The following is a 22,352-nucleotide window of genomic DNA, read 5'->3' on the forward strand; positions in this document are numbered from 1 at the left end:
AAACCCCTCTAGCTGCTCCTGCCGTGGACCGTAGTGCCGAGCCCGAGCTCGCCGAACTCCGGCCACCGCACTTCCCTTCGCCGCCGTCATTCTGGTCCTCTCCGGCACGAGCTGATGGCTCCGTTGGATGCGGACGAGCACCAGCATCACGCCAAGCCAAACCGCCGCACGTTTGGTCGCCGGAGGGCGAAAACCGACGCTCTCCGCCGTTCCTGGCCCTGCCGGCGACGAGCCCCGGGTCAACTCCGGCGAGTTTAACCCGGGTTGACCCCAGTTTGACCCTGCTGGTTCTATGACAGGGTGGGGCCTACCCTGCTAATTAACCTAGGATTAGGACTAACTAATATTAGTTAGTCTAATGACACTGACACGTGGGACCCACTGGTCAAGTTTGACCTGGACCGTCCCCATTGACTGCTGACATCACCATGACGCGATGCTGATGCAATAAATCATTTACTGGATTTATTCTTATTCAGGAAATTCCAGAATATATCCAAAACTTCAAAAATTCATATGAATTCAACCGTAACTCAGAATGAAATAATTTATATATGAAAAATGATCAAAAAATCCAATCTATCCATCTGTACCATTTTCATGCATGATAGAACAACTTATGACGACTGTTTAGGACAATTCAATTAAATGGCATTTAAATAACCACATATGGAGTTTGGATTGAACTTTGGGTTCCAAACCAACTTCATTTAACTTTGTTGCTAGTTGCATTAGCTCAAAACACCAGCATGTTGCCATGTCATGATCATTCATCATATTGTGCATTGCATTGATTGTGCTCTTCCTTGTTTGCCGGTGTTTGTCCCCTCTCGATAGACGTGGTTCCACGATGAGTTTGATGACACCGATGAAGAGCTATACTATCTTTAGAAGTGCCAGGCAAGCAAAAGCCCCTTTTTCATTCCGATACAATCCTACTCTCTCGCTCCTGCTCTCTTTTACTGCATTAGGACAACACCAATTCATCTGTTACTTGATGCAGTAGCCGAACCCCTTTATCCTTTGCATGACCTGTCATTGCCACAGTAAATAGATGAAACCCACTAGCATGAGTAGGAGTTGTTTGAGCCCTGTTGTGCCTCATTCATGCTTGTTTGTCATGCCTGCTACCGCTTAGAGTTGAGTCAGGTCTGATTCATCGGGGATGAATCAGAGGCGTGTGAACATGTCATACTTTGTGTGAGCTAAGTGTGTGAACACGATTTGGTAAAGGTAGTGGTGAGAGGCCATGTAGGAGTACATGGTGGGTTGTCTCATTGAAGCCGTCCTCAGGAACTGACTTCTGTGTTTGTGATCCATGAACAGTTACTACCACACATTGGGCTCCGGGCGCTCCAAGCTCTGTCGACTTATTAATCAACTCGATCTCTGTCCAGGAGTTGCAACTAGTTTCTGGTGTTTGTAGGTAGTGTTAGTAGTCTTCCAAGTGGCACCCGGTACAGGTGGCCTTGGGACAGACTGGGCACAGTGGCACGATGTACCAAGTGGCACCCGGATGGTGGGCTTGGGAACCCTGCTTACATCATTTGGGGTCGTGAGCGACACCCCGACCGAATCTCCTTGCGGATGGAACCCGAATAGGCGATAAACCTGGACGAGAGACTTGTGTGGTTAGTCAGGTCGTGGTCGACACCCTCGTTGGGCTTCCGCTTGAAGGTTGCTGAGTACATGTCGTGTAAACGGCGGTAAGTGGTGAGAGCGTGTGTGAAGAAGTACACCCCTGCAGGGTTAATATGATCTATTCGAATAGCCGTGTCCGCGGTAAAGGACTTCTGGGTTGCCTATGCAGTTCATAGACAAGTGAAAGTGGATACTCTAAAATACACAAGATAAGCGTGAGTGCTATGGATGGCGTTCTCATAGGGAGACGGGAGCGGATCCATAGTTGGGTATTGATATGGTGAATATGTGGACTCGTGTGCGCCACCTCAAAAGAGTTACTTGCAGTCGTAGTTCAGGATAACCACCGAGTCAAAGCTGGCTTGCTGCAGTTAAACCCCACCATCCCCTTTGTTGATAATGACGCATATGTAGTTAGTTCTCATGTAAGTCTTCCTGGGTACATTTGTACTCACGTTTGCCTATTTATGTTTTTGCAGAGAGACTTCAGTCTCGATAGTAGTTCCGCGTGAACTTCGATGTTTAGCTTGTTACCTCAGCTAAGATCTTGTGCCCTCGGCAGGATCTAGTAGCTAGTCAGACTTCTCAGCCTTTTTCATTTGTAGATATCTGTACTGAGACATGTTAAGCTTCCACATGTGCTTGACTTGTATGCTCTGAATGTTGGGTCATGAGACCCATGTTTGTAATATCTCGCTCCTTGGAGCCTATTGTATAAAATACTTGAGTTGTAGAGTCATGATGTGATGCCATGTTGTATTTGCACATATCGAGCATATTGTGTGTATGTTATTGAAATGCTTGGTATGTGTGGGATCTGACTATCTAGCTGTTTATCCTTTGTAGCCTCTCTTACCAGGAAATGTCTCCTAGTGTTTCCACTGAGCCTTGGTAGCTTGCTACTGCTCTGGAACACTTAGGCTGGTCGGCATGTGTCCTTCTTTGTTCCTGTGTCTGTCCCTTCGGGGAAATGTCACGCGGTGTATGCCGGAGTCCTGTTAGCCTGCTACAGCCCAGATTCTCTGGAGTCCTGCTAGCCCAGTTGCTACAGCCCGGATTCACTCGCTGATGACCGACACATTCGTTGCTGGGTCACGTATGCCTGTCCTTATAAGTTAGTGCCACTTTGGGTTCACGACTAGCCATGTCAGCCCGGGCTCCTTGTCATATGGATGCTAGCAACACTATCATATACGTGTGCCAAAAGGTGCAAACTGTCCCGGGCCTGGTAAGGCGACACCCGTGGGAATACCGTGCGTGAGGCCGCAAAGTGATATGAGGTGTTACATGCTAGATCGGTGTGCCATTGAGTCAGGGTCCTGACAGCTATGGTATCACAGCTTGACTGCCTGTAGGATTACCAAGCCAAACTGGTCGAAATTGAGTCTAGAATTTCTTTAGTTATATAAGGGAATTGATTGTGGGAGGGAACGTAAGGCTCTTTTTAATCCTTATACCTTATGCCCTTCTGATCTGAGTCAACCTCTTCTCTTCTACGGGGATTAAGAACTAGGCTTCTCATCTTTCTATCAGGATCACGTGTTACTTATCTATAGACTTATAGGATTGATGGTTCTAAGCTTGAGTTCAGTTCCTACTATCTTCCGTATGTTAACTATTGATCTCGAAACCTTGATATTGTGCTTTTGAGTGGCTATGCCACCATTTTTGTAGCACGTCTCAAATCTTTTCAAGCATTTACAGCCGTTATGCTGTCCGAGTCGTTCCAGGTTTCTAGATAATTTGATGCATTTGCAAATCCCTTCCTCTCGTTCTCGATGTTCCTTTACGCTAGGTTAATCACACTAATTTCTGAGTTGAGGTACTCTATTGCCTCGACATATATGTTGGATTTTTTATTATGACCCTAGGTGTCTTAGGGGATCACCTAGTAACTTAGCCATGTTCTGTGTTCCCAGTGTGATGATTCTGGCCATCATTCTTGAAAGCATCCCGTGGTGCCATTTAGTTAGTAAACATTCTACTCCTGGGTCTTGAACCTGAGAATCACTCTACTTACTTCATGTTGATAGTGTTTGCTAGTGCCTTTAGGATATTAGTAACCTTTGCATTAGTCCTCGAGGTCCATGGTATATCATTCTTCCAAATACTATGAACCACTTACGGCAGATGTTTGTTGGATCAAAAGATCAAAACAGGAGTGCTCTCGATGGGTTCTCCATTCTATATTGCGACTTTGTGAGTACTACCTTTCTGCATGGGTTATGTGGAAGAAATATGTTGAACTCGTTCGACATGCTAATCCATGCATCAACAACTCAGAAAATCATATGTTCCTTTGAGTTGTCCCTCTTTAGTTGTTTTCTGACCTTCGTCTATCAATTGATAGTCAAGAGTATGCGTGCCTTAGTTCATCGATGCCAATTATTCTTGTGTTCCGTCAAGCCATTCTATCCCAGAATGACTAGGAGAAATGAACTCCAGTACCTCATCCATATCTAGGATTGGGTCAAAGTAGTCATACTCCGCAGATCAAAATACTAATCCAGTTTTTGTTCTGTTCTACCCTGAAGTATTACCCTCTTTATGTCAAGAAAATCATAGGAATTACACATCATCTTATGAATTCTTGGTGCAGTGATACTTCTCGCCATCATTATTCATTCCTCGGTCCTCGTGTTGTTGAACCGGAATGCCGACAAGTGAACTATGATGTGTGGAATCTATACTCCTAGCAACTCTGTTGCTTGGTAGTTAAAGGACAATAATTTCATTCTTAGTGTGTTGGTTATGAATCATCATTCTAAGATAGATTGTGCTACCTAGTCCTTATCTCCGGTGCACTCTTTGATCAATGAGTTAGGATTGTGCCAATCCCTCGCTCTTTTGATCATATCATCTTGCCCTAAAAAGCAAGATTGTTCTCGAGCTTAATAACATATCGGTGGTTCTGATTTTCCAAATATCTTCTCGGAGGTATCACCAGGTTGCCACCTGACCACTATGTTGAGTTTGTGATCAAGTTGATTCCTTGAAACCACCCCTTCTCCAAGAATCTGTGTTGGGTACCCCTGAGCTAGTTGGTTAAGCTAAACAACAACTTGGAGAGTTGGAAGATGGCAGCTTGTCCGGTTTAGTTCATTTAAAGGGATATCTTGTATGTGTGTTGAAGAAAGATGATATCTTCATCAATTGATCCTTGCGACCAGTTGTTGGACCTATTGTCTTGCCAAAACTTTGATTTGAGTGTGGGTTATCCCCAAATCAAAACAGAACCAACGATGTTCGTAATGTTGTCTTACTCACGGTTAATCCCTCGAGCATACACCATTACATCTCTGGATCTGACCAATTCTATCACCTTGTTCACATAATTGTGGAATTCCATTTATATGGAAATCTCGATAAATTGTTGTAGAGCCCATTGACAACATTTTCATCATCTCCATGATTCGTGTCGAGCATCCAGCTAGTGTTGGAAACTTTTAAAGCATTGCCTCATGTTCCGTTCATGAGGTATATGTTTGGATGGAATAAGTGACTTCCTTTAATTCATGTGCATTTGGTTCAAGTTGTCGCCGTGAGTTCGAGAAAGATTGGTTTTGTTTCCTCTGGTACCATCCCAAGTCAGTTATGCATGTGAGAATGTATTCTATGGATTGTAGATTAATTACCTCCACTCCATATGGATTCCTTAGCACACCAAGCCATTCTATCGGGTCGGGTTTGGGTATATCCATGAGTACAAGATTATATCCATGCCCTACCCACGAACAATCGCGCCGGGTTTGGGCGCCGCCCATGGACACAAAAGCATATCCAAACCCTATCCATTCGGGTTGGATATCCATGGATATCCATGTCCATGGATAAAATTTCCATCCTTAATTATATTCTATTCCACCTATAGTGCTATATCTATGGCTTGCGCTCATGTATTGCGTGAGGGCTGAAAAAGCTGAAGCACGTTAAAAAGTATGAACCAATTGCTCGGCTCGTCATCGGGGTTGTGCATGATGGGAGCATGTTGTGTGACGAAAATGAAGCATGGCCAAACTGTATGATTTTGTACGGATAAGCTTGCTTTGGCCTTGACGTTTTAAAAAGACATGATTGCTTTATTAGTATGCTCAAAGTATTATTGTTTTTTATGTCGAATGATAGACTATTTCTTTGAATCACTCGTGTCTTAATATTCATGCCATGATTAGACATATGATCAAGATTATGCTAGGTAGCATTCCACATCAAAAATTATCTTTTTTTTACCATTTACCTACTCAAGGACGAGCAGGAATTAAGCTTGGGGAAGCTAATACGTCTCCGTCGTATTTATAATTTTTGATTGTTCCATGCCAATATTATTCAACTTTTATATACTTTTGGCAACTTTTTATACTATTTCTTGGGACTAACATATTGATCCAGTGCTCAGTGCCAGTTCCTGTTTGTTGCATGTTTTATGTTTCGCAGAAAACCAATATCAAACGGAATCCAAACGGGATAAAAATGGACGGAGAATTATTTTGGAATATTAGGGATTTTTCGGAGGAAGAATCAACGAGAAACAGTGTTCGAGGTGGCCACGAGATAGGGGGGCGCGCCCCCTACCCCTGGGCATGCCCTGGGCTCTCGTGGGCCACCCGTAAGGCGGTTGACGCTCTAATTTTGCCGCAAGAAATCTAATTTTATGAGAAAAATATGGGCGAAAGATTCACCCCAATCGGAGTTACGGATCTCCAGATATAAAGGAAACGGTGAAAGGGCAGAAACAGAGAACGCAGAAACAGAGAGATAGATCCAATCTCGGAGGGGCTCTCGCCCCTCCCAAGCCATGGGAGCCAAGGACCAGAGGGGAAACCCTTCTCCCATCTAGGGAGGAGGTCACGGAAGAAGAAGAAGAAGGGGCCCTCTCTCCCCCTTGCTTCCGGTGGCGCCGGAGCGCTGCCGGGGGCCATCATCATCACCGCAATCTTCACCAACACTGCCGTCATCTTCACCAACATCTCCATCACCTTCCCCCTTCTATATCGAGTGGTCCACTCTCCCGCAACCTGCTGTACCCTCTACTTGAACATGGTGCTTTATGCTTCATATTATTTTCCAATGATGTGTTGCCATCCTATGACGTCTGAGTAGATTTTTGTTGTCCTATCCTTGATTGATGAATTGTTGTGATTGGTTTGAGTTGCATGTTTTATTATTGGTGATGTCCTATTGTGCCCTCCGTGTCGCGCAAGCATGAGGGATTCCTGCTGTAGGGTGTTGCAATGCGTTCATGATTCGCTTATAGTGGGTTGCGTGAGTGACTGAAACACAAACCCGAGTAAGTAGATTGTTGCGTATGGGATAAAGGGGACTTGATGCTTTAATGCTATGGTTGGGTTTTACCTTAATGAATCTTTAGTAGTTGCGGATGCTTGCTAGAGTTCCAACCATAAGTGCATATGATCCAAGTAGAGAAAGTATGTTAGCTTATGCCTCTCCCTCAAATAAAATTGCAATAGTGATTACCGGTCTAGTAACATAGTCAATTGCTTAGGGACAATTCCACAACTCCTACCACCACTTTTCCACACTCGCTATATTTACTTTCTTGTTTATTTATTTAAACGGCCCCTAGTTTATGTTTACGTGCTCTTTATTTTCTTCCAAACCTTTCCTGTCCAACAACACCTACAAAGTACTTCTAGTTTCATACTTGTTCTAGGTAAAGCCAACATCAAGCGTGCGTAGAGTTGTATCAGTGGTCGATAGAACTTGAGGGAATATTTATTCTACCTTTAGCTCCTCGTTGGGTTCGACACTCTTACTTATCGAAAACAGTTGCGATCCCCTACACTTGTGGGTTGTCAAGAAAGGCCTCATCCAACGGCTGCTCCAACCCGATCTACAAGGACGACGAAGAATAGGTCGACTACGACCTCTTCCTCGGAACCGAATCAAAAGTACAAGAGCTAACCCGAGTGAAGAACGAGTTCCACTCGAAGACAAAACACAACATATTCAAAGATAAACCAAGTTCAAATAAATCCAAAGGTTTCGAACCACGGATTAAAGTTCTCGGGCGTCATGCCCGAAGGAGTTTTCAGCGATTACAAAATCACTCGGCATTCCGAGGCAAATAAAGGTGAAGCATAATGTTTTTCACTCGTCAGGAGAAGGGTTGGCTGGATCGCGGAAGCTGTCAAGGTCAATGTTGTCTGCAATGCGAGTGGCAGCCTCAAGGAAGGTGTCCATGAAGGATTGGAAGGAGTGCTTCTTAGTATTCACGACCTTGAGGGCCGCCAGCTTGTCTTCTCTGGCATCCTTGCAGTGCACTCTAACCAATGACAGGGCAATGTCAACGCCACAGCGAGCAGATGACTTCTTCCATTCTTGCACTCGGCTAGGGATCTAATTCAGTCAAGTCATCAACGACTCGAGATATTGTGAAAGCTCCGCCTAGGGCCAGAGTTCGGCATCAACCCGAGTCATCGTTGTATTCATCCGAGCTAGATAAGCGACAACACTGTCCATGTGCGATTCCAACCGCAGCAAGTTCATCGCAACATCATCTTTCATAGGACAATTGATAGGGTCGAGACCCGTCTCGACCCGCCCAGTCTCAGCTTCAAAATGCTGATGAAGTTCTGCACAATCAGGAAAAGTGGTGAGTCGACAATATAACAAAATATTCCAGTCAACGCCAATTAACCAGTCGAGTGGTGATACCTTCGAGCTTCAGGACCAGTTTCGCAGCAAGTTGTCCCAAATAGGACTCCATTTTGCTCGTCTTGGCTCTGAGGCTTCCGACTTTGTTGGTCAGGTTCTCCTTGTCCTTTTTTAGTTGCTCAACTTCCTGATTGGCATCAGAGATGGCAGTCTTCAGCTTCGAGTTCTCCTCTTCCAATTTGCCAACCGAAGCCAGCTTCTTGTCCGCAAGTGCTGTCTTCTATCGTGCTTCCTTCTGAGCAGCAGCAAGATCCAGATCCTTCTTCTCTAGAGATTCCTTCATTTTCTCTAAAGAAACAACACTCTTCAAACGAGCTTGAAGCTGACGGTTTTCACTACGCACATCTGCTCATGTGAAGTCACTCGGTTCAAAGAGACTGAAAGAAACAACACTGAAAGGCGCGAGCCACAAGGTGGGCGAGTGTCGATTGATTACCTCCCATGATAGAAGTTTCTTCTTGAGCAGTCTTGAGGTTCTTCTTCGCCAGTTCAAGATCAAGTTCGAGGTTGATGTGCTTCTTGTTTAACTCAGAAAGTCGAGCTCCAAGATCACAAGACCTCTGCAGTCAGCGAGAGAGATATGTCAGTCGACAGAAACGAAATACAATGACAGTGAAAGTTACTCTAAGACTACTGTCGAATCACATATTCAACAGTAGTCTCGGGGACTACACCCAGTGGGTGCACTTAGCGTGCCCCCACTGACCTAGAAAAACACTCAGCATGGTCTGCCCAGCGTGAGTCAATAAAAAAAGGGAAGCAACAAAAGTAGATTCTCAGACCTCAGTCGACTGCCAGCAGTCGACTGTGGTCTCGGGGACTACACCCAGTGGGTGCACTCTGCGTGCCCCCACTGGTTCGGACAAAACATTAAGATTCAAAACGAGTCGAGTGGAGTGGAAGATCTATTAAAACTCTAAATCAAGCACACCCCAGTGGGCGATCGGATATGAAACATAGACTCATGATAGTAGATTCACATTTTGGACAACATTCAAAAGTTCAGTCGGGATTTCACTGGCCTTGACATTGGTCTACAGAGCGATGCTGGCATTATAGGCCACCTGGCTGGCTTCATGCATCACCTTCACCTGCTCCATAACAAGGTTCACCTGGCGAAGAGCCTCCTTGGCAGCACTCGGCGAGTCATCCAGGGTCTAGTATGTAGTAAAAAGTGATGGATCCAAGGCGGATGAAGCAGCCGCTGGGTCAGATGCGTGGAGTTGCACCGGAGCAGCAGGAGCAGGAACAGTCGACCCCGACGGGCGTCCAGATCTCCGGATCGCTCGACCACCGCCTCAAGCATCGGCGTCGACTAAGGGACTTGAACTTCAAGCCCCCTCCTGCTTGAACCCCTGCCTCTCCTCCTCCTCTCCTGTAGAGGCACTTCTTCTTCATCATCGGGAAGCAGGACGATGTCTCGTGGAACTGCAGCAAAAGAAAAACATCGGAAATTCAACTGACCGACAACTCAATCGACTAAGCGAGTTCGGGTTGAGCGGACTTACCAGCTTGGAAGGTGGCTGCGTCGTCAGTCTCCTCGTCTCCTGGAGCCTTGTCAATATCCATGTCAGTCGCAGCAGAGGTTGGGCTGGAAAGGAACATGATCCATTTAGTCAGAACGGAAGTATCAGTAGGCCTAGATAAACTCAAGAAAGATGCTCACCCCGAGGCAACAGGGACGTCCATCTTGATCCTCGGCAGAGTCTTCCGAGTCTTAGGAGGAGCGACCTTGGGTTGCTTGGCGACCTTCTCTGCTGGCTCCGGAGTCGACGTCCGAGTGTGCTTCTGCGTGTGGGTGCTTGGAGCCACGTTCTTTCCACGCCCGCCTGCTGGGTCATGGTGTTGCTTGGATCGGTGTTCGGAGCGGGGCGGCGAGTCGACCGCCTCCTCGTCGTCTGACTCCTCGCTCTCCTCCTCGTCATCATCATCTGAAGATTCCCACTCACCTCTCTCCTCTGCACTGGCTCTCCCTCCTAGCCTTGCTCCAGAACTTGTTCACCATTGGGCATCGAATACATGTCCGTAAAAACCTACAAGACAAGAAGTCGAGTGAAAGTCAGTCGAGCTCAAGAGCAGTTGGAATGTATATGCAAAAACAGTCGGAATGAAGGACACACCTTATCAGGCTGATTGTCATCACTGAAGGGGATGACTCTCCTGGCTCCTCTGGGGTTGTCCTTGTTGCCTGTAATGCTCTTCAACCACATGGCCACGGTCTTGGCTGGCACTTCCTCTGGATGAACCCGAGCAGTGTCGTCAGCCCTAGAGTACATCCACATGGGATGGTCACGAGCCTAGAGGGGTTGGATGCGTCGACTAAGAAACACTTCAAGTAGATCCATACCAATGACACCGTCATTGATCAGTTGGACCACCCTCTCAACTAGCATGTTTGTCTCCACATTCTTAGCAGCAGTCACTTTCAGCGAGGAAGGAGTCTGGACACGGTCAAAGTTGAAGTGGGGAAGTCTGGTCGACTGACCTGGGGTTGCGAGGTCCTGGCAGTAAAACCAGGTCGACTGCCAGCCCCTAACCGATTCAGGGAGAGTCATGGAAGGGAAAGAGCTCCTCTGCCTTTTTTGGATACCCAAACCCCCACACATCTGAATGACATGGGTTTTCTCGTCGCTCGTATTTGCGTTCTTTACCGACTGATAACGGATGGTGAAAATATGCTTGAAAAGGCCCCAGTGCGGTCGACACCCAAGAAAGTTTTCGCACATAGACACAAAGGCAGCAAGGTACGTGATGGTATTGGGAGAAAAGTGATGGAGTTGTGCACCGAAGAAATTCAAGAATCCCCGGAAGAAGGGGTGCGGAGGAAGCGAGAAACCCCGGTCGACGTGGGTAGCGAGCAGTACACACTCACCCGGTCGAGGTTGCAGCTTCGACTCTCCCTCAGGCAGCCTCGCTGCACCCTTGGCGATCAGCCCGAACTTCACCAGCTTGTCCAGATCTTCCTGCCGGAGTGAAGACCGGATCCAATCACCTTGGATCCAACCTGGCGGCAGCCCTGAGCGCGACGACGACCCGCGATTCTTCTTCTTGCCCTTCACCACCCCCGTCGCCTTCTTCACGCGTTCCAGCGCCGCCGTCTTGTCCTTCACCATAGTGGCAGAGCGGCAGCGTCGAGAGTAGAGGAGCCAGATGCGGTGGAGAAGCGGAGGAAGAAGAGAGAAAACAGATGCGCACAGTACAGACGCCTCGGCTCCGCCGCCTTATAAAGGACCGCTTCTGAGTGGCTGACATGTGGGACCAGATGATCGTGTCAAATCCCGCGCGCTTCCCCAAAATTTCGAATCCCGTGAAATCCGGGATACACTGGAATCAATCGCGCCAAAGATTCTGGGCCCCGAAGCAATACTCAATAGATGATGTCACAAGTTCACTCAACGATTTTCTGAATCGATCAAGGCGACTGAATCGAAGCTGAAGTTTCAACAAGAGTCCTCCGTCTTGCGTGAAACACTCGCGAGATGCAAAGCTCAAAGCAAGTTCAACTTCAACCTAATTTCCACTCGGATCTTAATCCATTTGGGGGCTACTGATGAGGATACAGACCCAGGATAGGGTCATAGGCCTGACATATACGCCCTACCCAAGGTCACTATCCTAGAAGCAAAGAAGTCCAAGAGACGACAAAGAACCCCCAGTCAAAGGTGTCGAGTGCAATCCACTCGACCAATCATATCACTCGGGTACCCTTCTTACCTGATGTCACTCGACCATACAAGGAACCACTCGACCTACTGAAGACCAGGAGTCGCTCAGCACTACAACGGTCAGACGTTCACTCCGTAGTCTTTAAGGTCATTTATAGCACTTATGGCTGGCGTTATCAGTAACGCCTCAATCTTTATGTACATTCAACCCTACGTAACGGAGGATGGCTGGGGTCCTGACGAACTCTATATAAGCCACCCCCCTCCTCTGGCACAAGGGTTCGCACCCCCTGTAACACCACATACATATAATTCAGTCGACCGCCTCCAGGCACCGAGACGTAGGGCTATTACTTCCTCTGCGGAGGGCCTGAACTCGTAAATCTTGTGTGTACACCTTCACCATAGCTGAGATCTTGCCTCTCCATACCTACCCCCCTTTCTACTGTCAGTCTTAGGACCACGACACTACCTAAAATGTAAATAAATATCTCATATATATAAGAATTTTTGGCTGAACCAAATACAAATCTTCTCTCATGAGAAGACTGATAAATTAGTTAAATCAAAATTATCATAGAGGACTCAGCCAAATAGTAGAACTGAAGATATAGAGATTATTCACATAAAGCCTATATGCACACGGAAAGAATTATCTATCTCAAAATTATCTGCGTCCAGAACATGGTTAATCAACCAATTACAGCTTGTATTACAGAATGCAATATAGCAAATTTAACATGCATACTCTCCTAGAACTAATTATTACATCTACTACTTGTCAGAATAGATTTGCCGATAAAGGGTTTTCCCCCGCTTTATATTATAAAGCATCCATCTACTACTTGTCAGAATAGATTTGGATCAGTAGGATAACCAATCAAGATACTCAAGATGTTGCACATCTAGTCTAAGCCTGACTGCTTTGCTCTCTGACTTTGAGAGATGATGAACTGAAACATCAGATGGAATAGTTGCCTCTGGACGTCATGCATTGCAATTAAAAAAGGAAAAAAACATTATGCCTGGAACAAACACAAGGAAAGGATCTCGAAGCAAAATCAAAATTTCTTTACTCACTAATTTTAATCTACGCAAGACAATCAAGCCAAAACACTGTCTTCTTCTATTTTTTTTTCTATTAGCCTTTCATTGGCATGTCTACATGAACCAACAAGCAACACATCTGACACAAGACTGCTAGTGATTGGTTGCTAAAGAATGTAAATCATGATTCAGAAGCAAATTAACCTTTTTTTTTATTACACTAAACACCAATTCTATAGCATGGAAGAGTGGCATGCTATGCTATGCCCCGCTAGGGTTGGCGAGTTACCTTCTCTTTGGATGCCCGTTGGCGGCTGATTTTGGGGCCGCGTTGAGTAGAAGGTGCCTTCAGTTCTGCTAGTAAAATGCTATATGAATATCAAATTACAATCAAATTACTGGGATTGGATGAAAAGTCAGAAGTAAATAAACAATGCCACATGTTCTGCTAGTAAAATGCTATATGAATATCAAATTACAATCAACTGAGCTGAACTATTAAGGCAACTACAATGGTTAATTCTTCCATTGTCCCAATCCGGGGAGGCTAGCTATATAGACAACCACGAGAAACAAGTACCACTACAGACGTTGTATCCCAAAGATTGTTGTAAGTTGTAAGTGTAGCATTAGCTTACACAGCAGACACTCTACATTTGTCATCTCTAAATCTTCATACACTGCAAGATAAACAACAGTGAAACTCCCCATCTACAGGCCTAACTGCCACAAAGAATCTTCCACAAGATTCGCTAGTCACAGCTATGAACAATCAGTACCCCCAACAATCAAGGCAAGCAGAGCAAGATCAAATTTTCTGGAGGACCAAGACGACCCGACCATACCAGCAGGTAGGCACATCGACAGGCGTGGGGACTGGTGAGTGTAATCAGTATGTGAGTTGGCCGGTTGACGCACCTGTGGTTCTTATGGTGTCGCAGGTAATGGCGTACTATACTGCATCTGGACGACGGATCAGACGCGCGTCCTTGGTGGCGAGGCAGTTGTGGGCGGTGGCGAGCATGGACTACTAGGCGTGGATGACGTCAGAGAGAGCAAGCGGATCCGCTCTGACTGCTGCCCCGCCGTGTTCTTGGTGGTGACGATGCGCTGGTGTGCTCCACCGCTCCAACCGGCCATGACGTCGTCCAAGTTTTTGGGTGGAGTAGCACCGTCGTGGCCGACGGAGAGGAGGAAGCGGCCATGGTCGATGCAAGGCCACGACGACCACCACCCGCAGATCCGCCGCACGCACCACCCGCCGCGTCGCTCGAACCGCTTGCAGTCGCATCGCCAAATTAGGGGGAAAAAAGGGATAGCGGCCAAAAAAGTCGAGATTGACCGGCTACTATCAGTGGGGCGTGTTTTTTTTTGTGAGTTGGAAGGGTCGTGCGTTTTCCAAACAGCACATCGACAAGGGGAGGGGGCGGTGCAATCCTGGCTCGGTGGATAGGCTGGGGTGAGGAATTACTTATTCCTCACTCTAGGTTATAAATAGAGTTCCCCCCCCCCCCCTCTCTCTCTCTCTCTCTATATATATATATATATATATATATATATATATATATATAATATTTTAAATTATGAATACATTTTAATTATACAAACATTTTCCTAAAGAACACACTTATGAATTATAACATGTGCGTATAATTACTCAAATGTTCAAATAATGAAAATAATATTCATGAATTATAAGTTAAATTTTTTCTATTTTATTTTATGTTATATAAACATTTTTATAATTAATTTATATTATTTCAATTATATGAATGCTTTTAAATTTACTGAACATTTATTAGTAGCTAGTTATTTCTGTTTTATGTATAATAAATATAACTATTAATACCACAAGAAAATTTGAAATTTATTTCTATTTCACTGATTTATATTTTAAAAACATCTATAGTCTTTTTGTTAAAAAAATAACATGTGCTAAATGGGCTGCACTGACTGCCGTTCATTTAAGTAGCACAAGCAATTTATTTTGGAAACTGTTTGCGATCGGAATGCCGGCCGAGCTTTCTGCCGGCTCGCGCGCCACACTGGCTGTGACCATGCTTGTTTCCTGTGCACGTGAAGTTTCTCTCGCACGCCACGCGTCCTGTGGACCCCCTCGACCGCTTTTTCTCCTCGGTCCTTATCTCTTCCTCTCCAGCCCCTTCCACTCGTTCTCATTCCCATCGTCTTCTCATCCGCATCGTCTCCATCCAGCAGACAACAACCACCACCGTAGCCCCTGCCGCCGGCGCCTCCCTCAAATCATCGGATGTCGCGTCCATCTAGCAAGAAGTTGCAACCGCCCCCGCGGGGAGTTGCAACCTCAATTCCGGAGACCACCGGGGAGCTGCAAAGTTTTTCAGGTGCGGCGACCGGCAATGGTCGAAGCAACATGAACGCGACTCCTGTGTTGCGACCACCACAACAACGACCGACGAGCGATCGGGATGGCGCGAGCAGATACTGGAGGTGGAGGCAACCTCTCCTGGCGACAATGGGGGGCGAGATGCTGCAACCGGCATTCGTGGTGCTACAATGGGAATCACCGGAAGCTGGAACCAGCGCTCCCCGGTGTTGGAACCAGCGTTCCATGGTGCTGGAACCAACGCACCATTTTTTGCATTTTTGCTACCACCGTTTTGTGGTTTGCTGCAACCAGTATCAATTTTTGCTACCATCGCCTTTTTTATTTTGCTGGAACCATCGTTCATCTTTGCATTTTTTGCTACCACATGTGTTTTTGTTTGTTGGAACAATACCCAATTTTTGCTATCACCAGGTTTCTTCGGTTTGTTCGCAACGCCTGAATTTCCCAACTTTGCTACCACCCGTTTTTTGGTCTTTTGCTGGAACCGTCGTGCTGTTTTGCTACGACATGAATCATTTTTTGCTGCATCCAGTAAATCGAAGGCGAGGTACAAGAGCTCGACGATGGGTGCTGTGGCCGGTGGTTGTCGCCACCGGAGCTGCAGCCATCTCCACCGGAGTTGCAACGGCGGGGGTGCACCGTGCACTTTGTTGCATGCTTGGAGCCAGCGAGGAATGCATGCGGCGACCAGCGGCGAGGGCGGCGACCGACGGCAAGGGCGGTGCTTCGAGGATTGTTGCCTGGGGGTCACCCATGGCGATTGTTGGCGATGGCCGCTGCTTTTTGCGTGTTCCCCTCTGCTTTTTGTTAGATGCGATTATTTTATAGAAAAAAATGATTCGGGATTCTGATCCGATGGTTCCATGCGGTTAAATCGGCGCCTATCAGTGGCCATTTTTTTTTACAGTGAATTGTACCGAAGGGTCCGCATGTCACACCAGCGGCTTTTTGGTTCATTGGCACGCTCAGCACGCCCGCACGCTTCAGCTCACAGGTTCGACCACTGTCCGGCACCATTTTTCCTTCCAATTCTATAGACATATATTCAACTAAAATACTGTTTTCTTTCTACCTACAAGTGAACCCCATGCCATGTCAGCCAAATACAGTGCCACATCAACATACTTTATGTCTACAAATGGTATTAGCATCGTATTTGCACGTTCGTGTCAAGTTGTAGAACCAGTTTGGCGTATTTTTCAAGTTCAGACAGTAAAGTGAACATATGTGGCAAGTTGAAGCACCACATATGTTATTACCTCTATTAAGAGCATCTACAGTCGGACTTGACAAATCTGAACCCCCAAACACCCACGGATGCGACCGGACACGTCCGTGGACAGTGACTGGTCACGTCTCAACTATTTGTTTCTACAACCAGACACTTTAAATTAGAAACCTCAAATCCATATTATTACATGCAACTTAAACCGATCTTTAAGCGGAGCTCATCAGGCTCCACCGTAGCCATGTTCGGCGGCCAGCTGCGCTCCCCGGAGTGTTGGTCCGGTCGCCGGCAAGAGAGAGTAGGGCATGGTACACGAGCCGGCTCACGGGACTCAAGGCACCACCATCTCCATGCCCTACTCTTTCTCGTAGGAGCCCGGAACCTGAACAGTGTCAGTGGACGTCAGATCGATGATGGGTCCGTCCTAGGACGAGCCGACTACATCCAGCACAACGCGGTTGCGGCGCTCGGATTGTTGCACTATACAGGGCGCTGGAGAATGCGACTCCGCCTCATAGACGTCCACACTGTGAGGGCTGCCTCCCGCGCCCGCTGCCTCGCACGGCGGGCAAGCGGCGCCATGTTTTCGTTCGACAATGCCCATGGTGCGTCGATGGCCTCAGCGCGCCAACGGAGGGGTTGCACGTTCAGACACAAAATGGACCGCACCGTCTCCGGTGAGGCAGCGATGACACACCAAGCACCGGATCCATGCGGGGCAGACGCAATGGGTTCCCGAAGGAAGGGGTCCGAGCTTCCTCGCACAGGTCTTCTCCTGGGAGCGATGGAGGGCAAGCCTGACGGCCATCTCCTCTTCGGGGCCGCGTGGGATGAGTTTCGGGTCGACGGATCTGGAGGTGAAGGACTAGGATCTGCTGCCCACCATGCCGGAGACGGCCGGAGATCGTTGGACGGGAGCTTGGGTGGCTAGGATTTGGTCTGGCGAGTGGATGAGGAGGAATATATGTGGGGTCGGGTGGGCCAGCATGGGCCGGGTCCGACGTCACGGACACGCCCGAGCGCCCCTAAATTCGCCCCATATTTAGGCTGAATATAAGGGGTGTCGGTCAGTTCGGACGTTTAAGACCCGTTTGAGGCGTGCATCTAGGTTGATTTTTCACGACCGGTCAGTGACCGGACCGTTCGACGAACATTTGAGACAGATTTGAATCGTCCGGCTGTAGATGGTCTAAGGATATACAAGCAGTAATGCACCAAACACGTGGACCCAGAGCTTTGACCAGCCCAGTAGTATCATCCTCCGCTCTTTGACCAGACAGTATCCTAGCATCCATCCCTCCTGTTCATTTTAGTTTGCATATAAGATTTGTCTGAACTCAAGACTCGTAAAATTTGACAAAGTTTATAGAAAAAAATATCAACATTCAGAATGTAAAATCAACAACATTAGATGCGTCACGACTTTAATTTTTATATTGTATAAATTTACCATTGTAGATGTTAATATTTTTTTATAAATATAGTCAAACTTTACGACGTTTCACTTCTGACAATTCTTATATGCAGAGTAAAAATGACCGGAGGGAGTATAACCTAAAGGGCATCTCCAGCTCCAGTCGACCAAAAACCTGGTGTTTCGAAAGCATCCAGAGGTGTTTCGTATTTATATCTCGCAAAAAAAAGGTGTTTCGTATTTTTCCACGAATCAATCCAGGTGTCAATTTTCCCACAAATGGAAAGTAATTAGGACAACTTTGAGGAAGACCGGACACCAACCACGTGACACTTCGACACCTCGGCCCACCCAAAGCTGATGCGGATCCCGCACATGTGGCAAAGCATCCCTTTCTCAATCATCTCCTCTACCATCCAGCCGCTCTCCACCAAAATTCATGTTCATTCAGATACCGCCATCCCATGGACCCGTACGAAAAGCTCCACCAAGATTCACTACAAGAAATATGTCAACTTGTGACCTTGACTATTGGTCACTGAAAGGTCATTGTTTTTTATTTGCGACCTTTTTGTGACAAAAAATAGAAGGTCAAAAGCTGGCAGTCGTAAACTGAAATTAACGACCTTCTCTATGAGAAGGTCGTAGACATTTACGACCAAAACAGAAGGTCGTTCAACCCATGACCTTTTGTTTTGGTCACCGGCTGTCTACCCAGGCCACACCGGATCCGACGTGGCAATCTGACGTGGCAAAACTATGACCAATTCAAAAGGTCACTGACAAGATTCAACCCGGTCCATTTCGATGCTTTAGATGGGCCGAGCCCATTAATTCAGCCTTTTTATATTATTTTTCTGTCAATTCTTGTGGGCTACTTGGGCCAAGCCTTGTGTTTCAGCTTCTTTATTTTTGGGCCTTGGCCTTCTTACAATCAATTGATTTTCTATTTTCAGTCATCATATTTTGGAGCTGGTCCCACTAGTCAGATGGGTCCCACAAGCCATAATGCCATACATGAGTCCCACATGTCAGAAATTTTAATATTGCTCAGATTATATTCATAAGTGGGTCTCACTGGTGAAGTTTACATATCTTCTCAACATACATAACCACTATTTCAAACAGCCACTATTTCAAACAGGACAAAACAAATATAGTTCGTCAAATAACACTACATTAGCCTTTTACAATCTACTACAGAGCCAAAAGAACTCTTTGCAAAGTACAGGAAAAGAGTGAACAGCTTCGCACTTGGCTTCATGGCTTCACACTTGGCTTCACGGCTTCACACTCAAAAAATTTAGGACTCTACCTCCAGTAAAAGAGTGAACATAAAGGAAAAATTAGGCCTTAACTCCTGAAAAAGAGTGAACATAAAGGAAAAAAAGTAAGAAACTATACAGGAAAACAAGTAGAGTGTATTGAGCATATATATGTTGTCCCTGGAAGGCGAACACATACAACAACAAGAACAACAGGAAAATTATACAGGAATAGAGCATGGAAGCGGATTAACTATATGGAACCAAAAACTGAATCATTGCAGATCAGATTACATAGGAACAGAATGTAGAAGCAGATCATATGGAAGAAAAACCAAATCATTACGGAGCACATAATAATACATGAAGAGAAAGAAGCAACTATGTAACAACGAACATGTTCATCTTCAATTGGTGTCTCATTCTAAATATTCATGCACATTTGGTTGTGGGCATTTCAGGTACAAAACTTAAACCAATCTAATTCAGATGCATATATCACATTTCATTGGTTACATTACTCTTCACATACTAGACGTCGAGAGCCTGAATATGCACTACTCAGCCATTCCATACTTTCATGATATAGTTCACTACTTAGCCATTCAAACACATGCATCAATACTTCTTATAAACAGGCACTGTGCATAGATAAAATTCATTGCCATAGTAACAGGCACTGTGCATGATTCAGAAGGGAGGTTCCTAGAATAAAATAGTTACACATAGCAAGATCTCAAAAGCATTGCCACTGGATCTCAATTGATCTCACATTCTGAAACAGATCAGATAATTCTCTAAAGCATTGCCACTGGATCTCTATAATTCTAAAGAAATTGAGAGTGGAGCAAAGCTCTAGATAGTAGTGCCCCACAGAAATGAGACTTTGTAATGCTCAAGTTTCAGCTATTAGGGATTACAGAATTTTAGATGTGACAAATTCTTCTAGTTGCACTTATCACAGATAGAAGAGTTTATAGGGAAGAATCCTTTTCAATCAAAGGCACAACCTGGAACATATCAATTTCGAGGTGTAGGCTGTATACAATCAGACATCTCAGGTTGTATACTACTCATGATAATTCTACTCATCCACGGAGTCAAGGGATGCAACTTGCCAATAGCATTTGAGGGGCAGAAGCTAATCCACAATGGCAATAGAAATAACATTCAGAGCATCATCATCGATTTCACAAGAGCAAGCATGATATTGCATCCCATGAGGCGTGGAGGAGGATCTCTTACCATGACCATACCAACACCTCATCTTCACCTTGTGATCCTCATCGTTTCTGCCAAGAACAGTTGCATGAACAACATTCAGCACATTATCTACACAGAGAAGAGACAAATCGTAAGCTTATCCAAGTGATTTGAAGGTAGTACCCAGCACTGGAGTGATTACATTATCCGTCGGCTTTTCCGCGAACAACCTCACTGCCTTCTCAAACGCACTTACACGGGTAGTGCAAGGTGCCCTGTTGAGGCCAGCAGGAACAATCCGCAACCTGATAACGGATCGGATGGTTGTGTCAATCATTCTAATCCACCAATCAAAAAAAATTGCATCTGAAACTACAGTAACCGATATATAAATCCAAAGGTTTTAGACTCACAGTACTAGCTTTGCAGTTTACATGTCCACTAGCAAGGTTATTACTTTTACTCTTCCAGACAGCACCAACATTTAACATCGGATTCACATCATAAGTAATTAACATGAATGTACTACAAACTTCAAAAGGAAAGTATATGATACTTTCATAGTACAACACTACATTGTTATGCTCCTGTTATCTACTAGTAGTACTGTACTGTGATCCTCAAACTTCACAGTACAGCTCTATCAAACAGTTTCATTTACCTGAACATTTTCTAATCTCCAGACATATTACAGAGCACTCTAATTTCCATAGCAAACTTATAAGACTAGCTCGTTTGGGTAGCACAGCTTCAGGTCTATGGTTGGCTAAACAAAGACGGCTACTAGCACAGATTGACAGGAATCAAATACACTATCGGTGAACACAAACTTGCATGGCAGAGATACAAATAAATGAGACAAAAGGAACATAATAATGGTTCACACAATCACTAATTTTTCAGACATAAAATGCAAGGTTCAAATAACCACCAACCATGTGGATGATTTAGGACGACCAACGAACAAATGGTCCAGCTCTACGAACATAGTATGGCACAGAGTACGGCACTGACATATTACTACACACGACCAGTATTAGTAGTTCGCGACACATGGTAAGTGTTCAGCAGCAAAAGCAGACACAGATGCCCGCCAGAGCCATTCCCACAGGCAAAGCAAGCACCTTAAGCCCTCTCGCCACAGATCCTCCTAGTCAGCTGAATGTCCTTGGGCATGATGGTCACGCGCTTGGCATGGATGGCGCACAGGTTGGTGTCCTCGAAGAGACCCACCAGGTAGGCCTCTGCAGCCTCCTGAAGGGCCAACACCGCATGGCTCTGGAAGCGGAGGTCACTCTGCACAGACAGAGCAGGGTGGTTGTCGTGGAAATATCACGTCAAATGTCCTCATGGAAGGACTTAGTCGTGGAGCCATCGCGACGGGTTAGCTTAAAGGGGTTAAACCGGACAAAGGACACGAGGGATTTTATACTAGTTCGGCCCCTTCGATGAAGGTAAAGGCCTACGTCTAGTGGTGATGGGATTATTGGGGTCTCACTAACCAGGAAGCTGAAACAAGCTATGCCTAGTTACCGAGTTGTTGTTTCTTGTCCTTGAACCACCGCCGGGTCGTCCGCTTATATACACGGGTTGACGCCCAGCCGGTTTACAGAGTCCCGAGGACGATTCATAAAAGTGTCCGGCTCGGTCTCTCCTTTCCTTATCTTACAATACAAGTTACATGACTATGGCGGTTTACCGCTATGGGCCCTAATCCGCCTTTGGGCTCCGGGCCTCTAAGCTTCAGAGTAAAGCGCCATCTTCTGAGTCTTCGTGGGCTTCAATATAGTTGAGGGTGAACCGGCCCCTCCTGGGCGGTTTACACTCAGTAGTTATATCCCCAATA

The 22,352-nt window shown here is 45.9% G+C and overlaps 1 pseudogene; it reads left to right on the forward strand.

Moving 5' to 3' along the window:
* LOC123080027 (cysteine-rich receptor-like protein kinase 10) overlaps positions 1-14,062 on the forward strand; it is a 50,293-nt pseudogene extending 36,231 nt beyond the window's left edge.
* Positions 14,063-22,352: the final 8,290 nt, after the last annotated feature.

Source organism: Triticum aestivum, chromosome 1B (assembly GCF_018294505.1).
Source record: "Triticum aestivum cultivar Chinese Spring chromosome 1B, IWGSC CS RefSeq v2.1, whole genome shotgun sequence".
NCBI lineage: Eukaryota > Viridiplantae > Streptophyta > Magnoliopsida > Poales > Poaceae > Triticum > Triticum aestivum.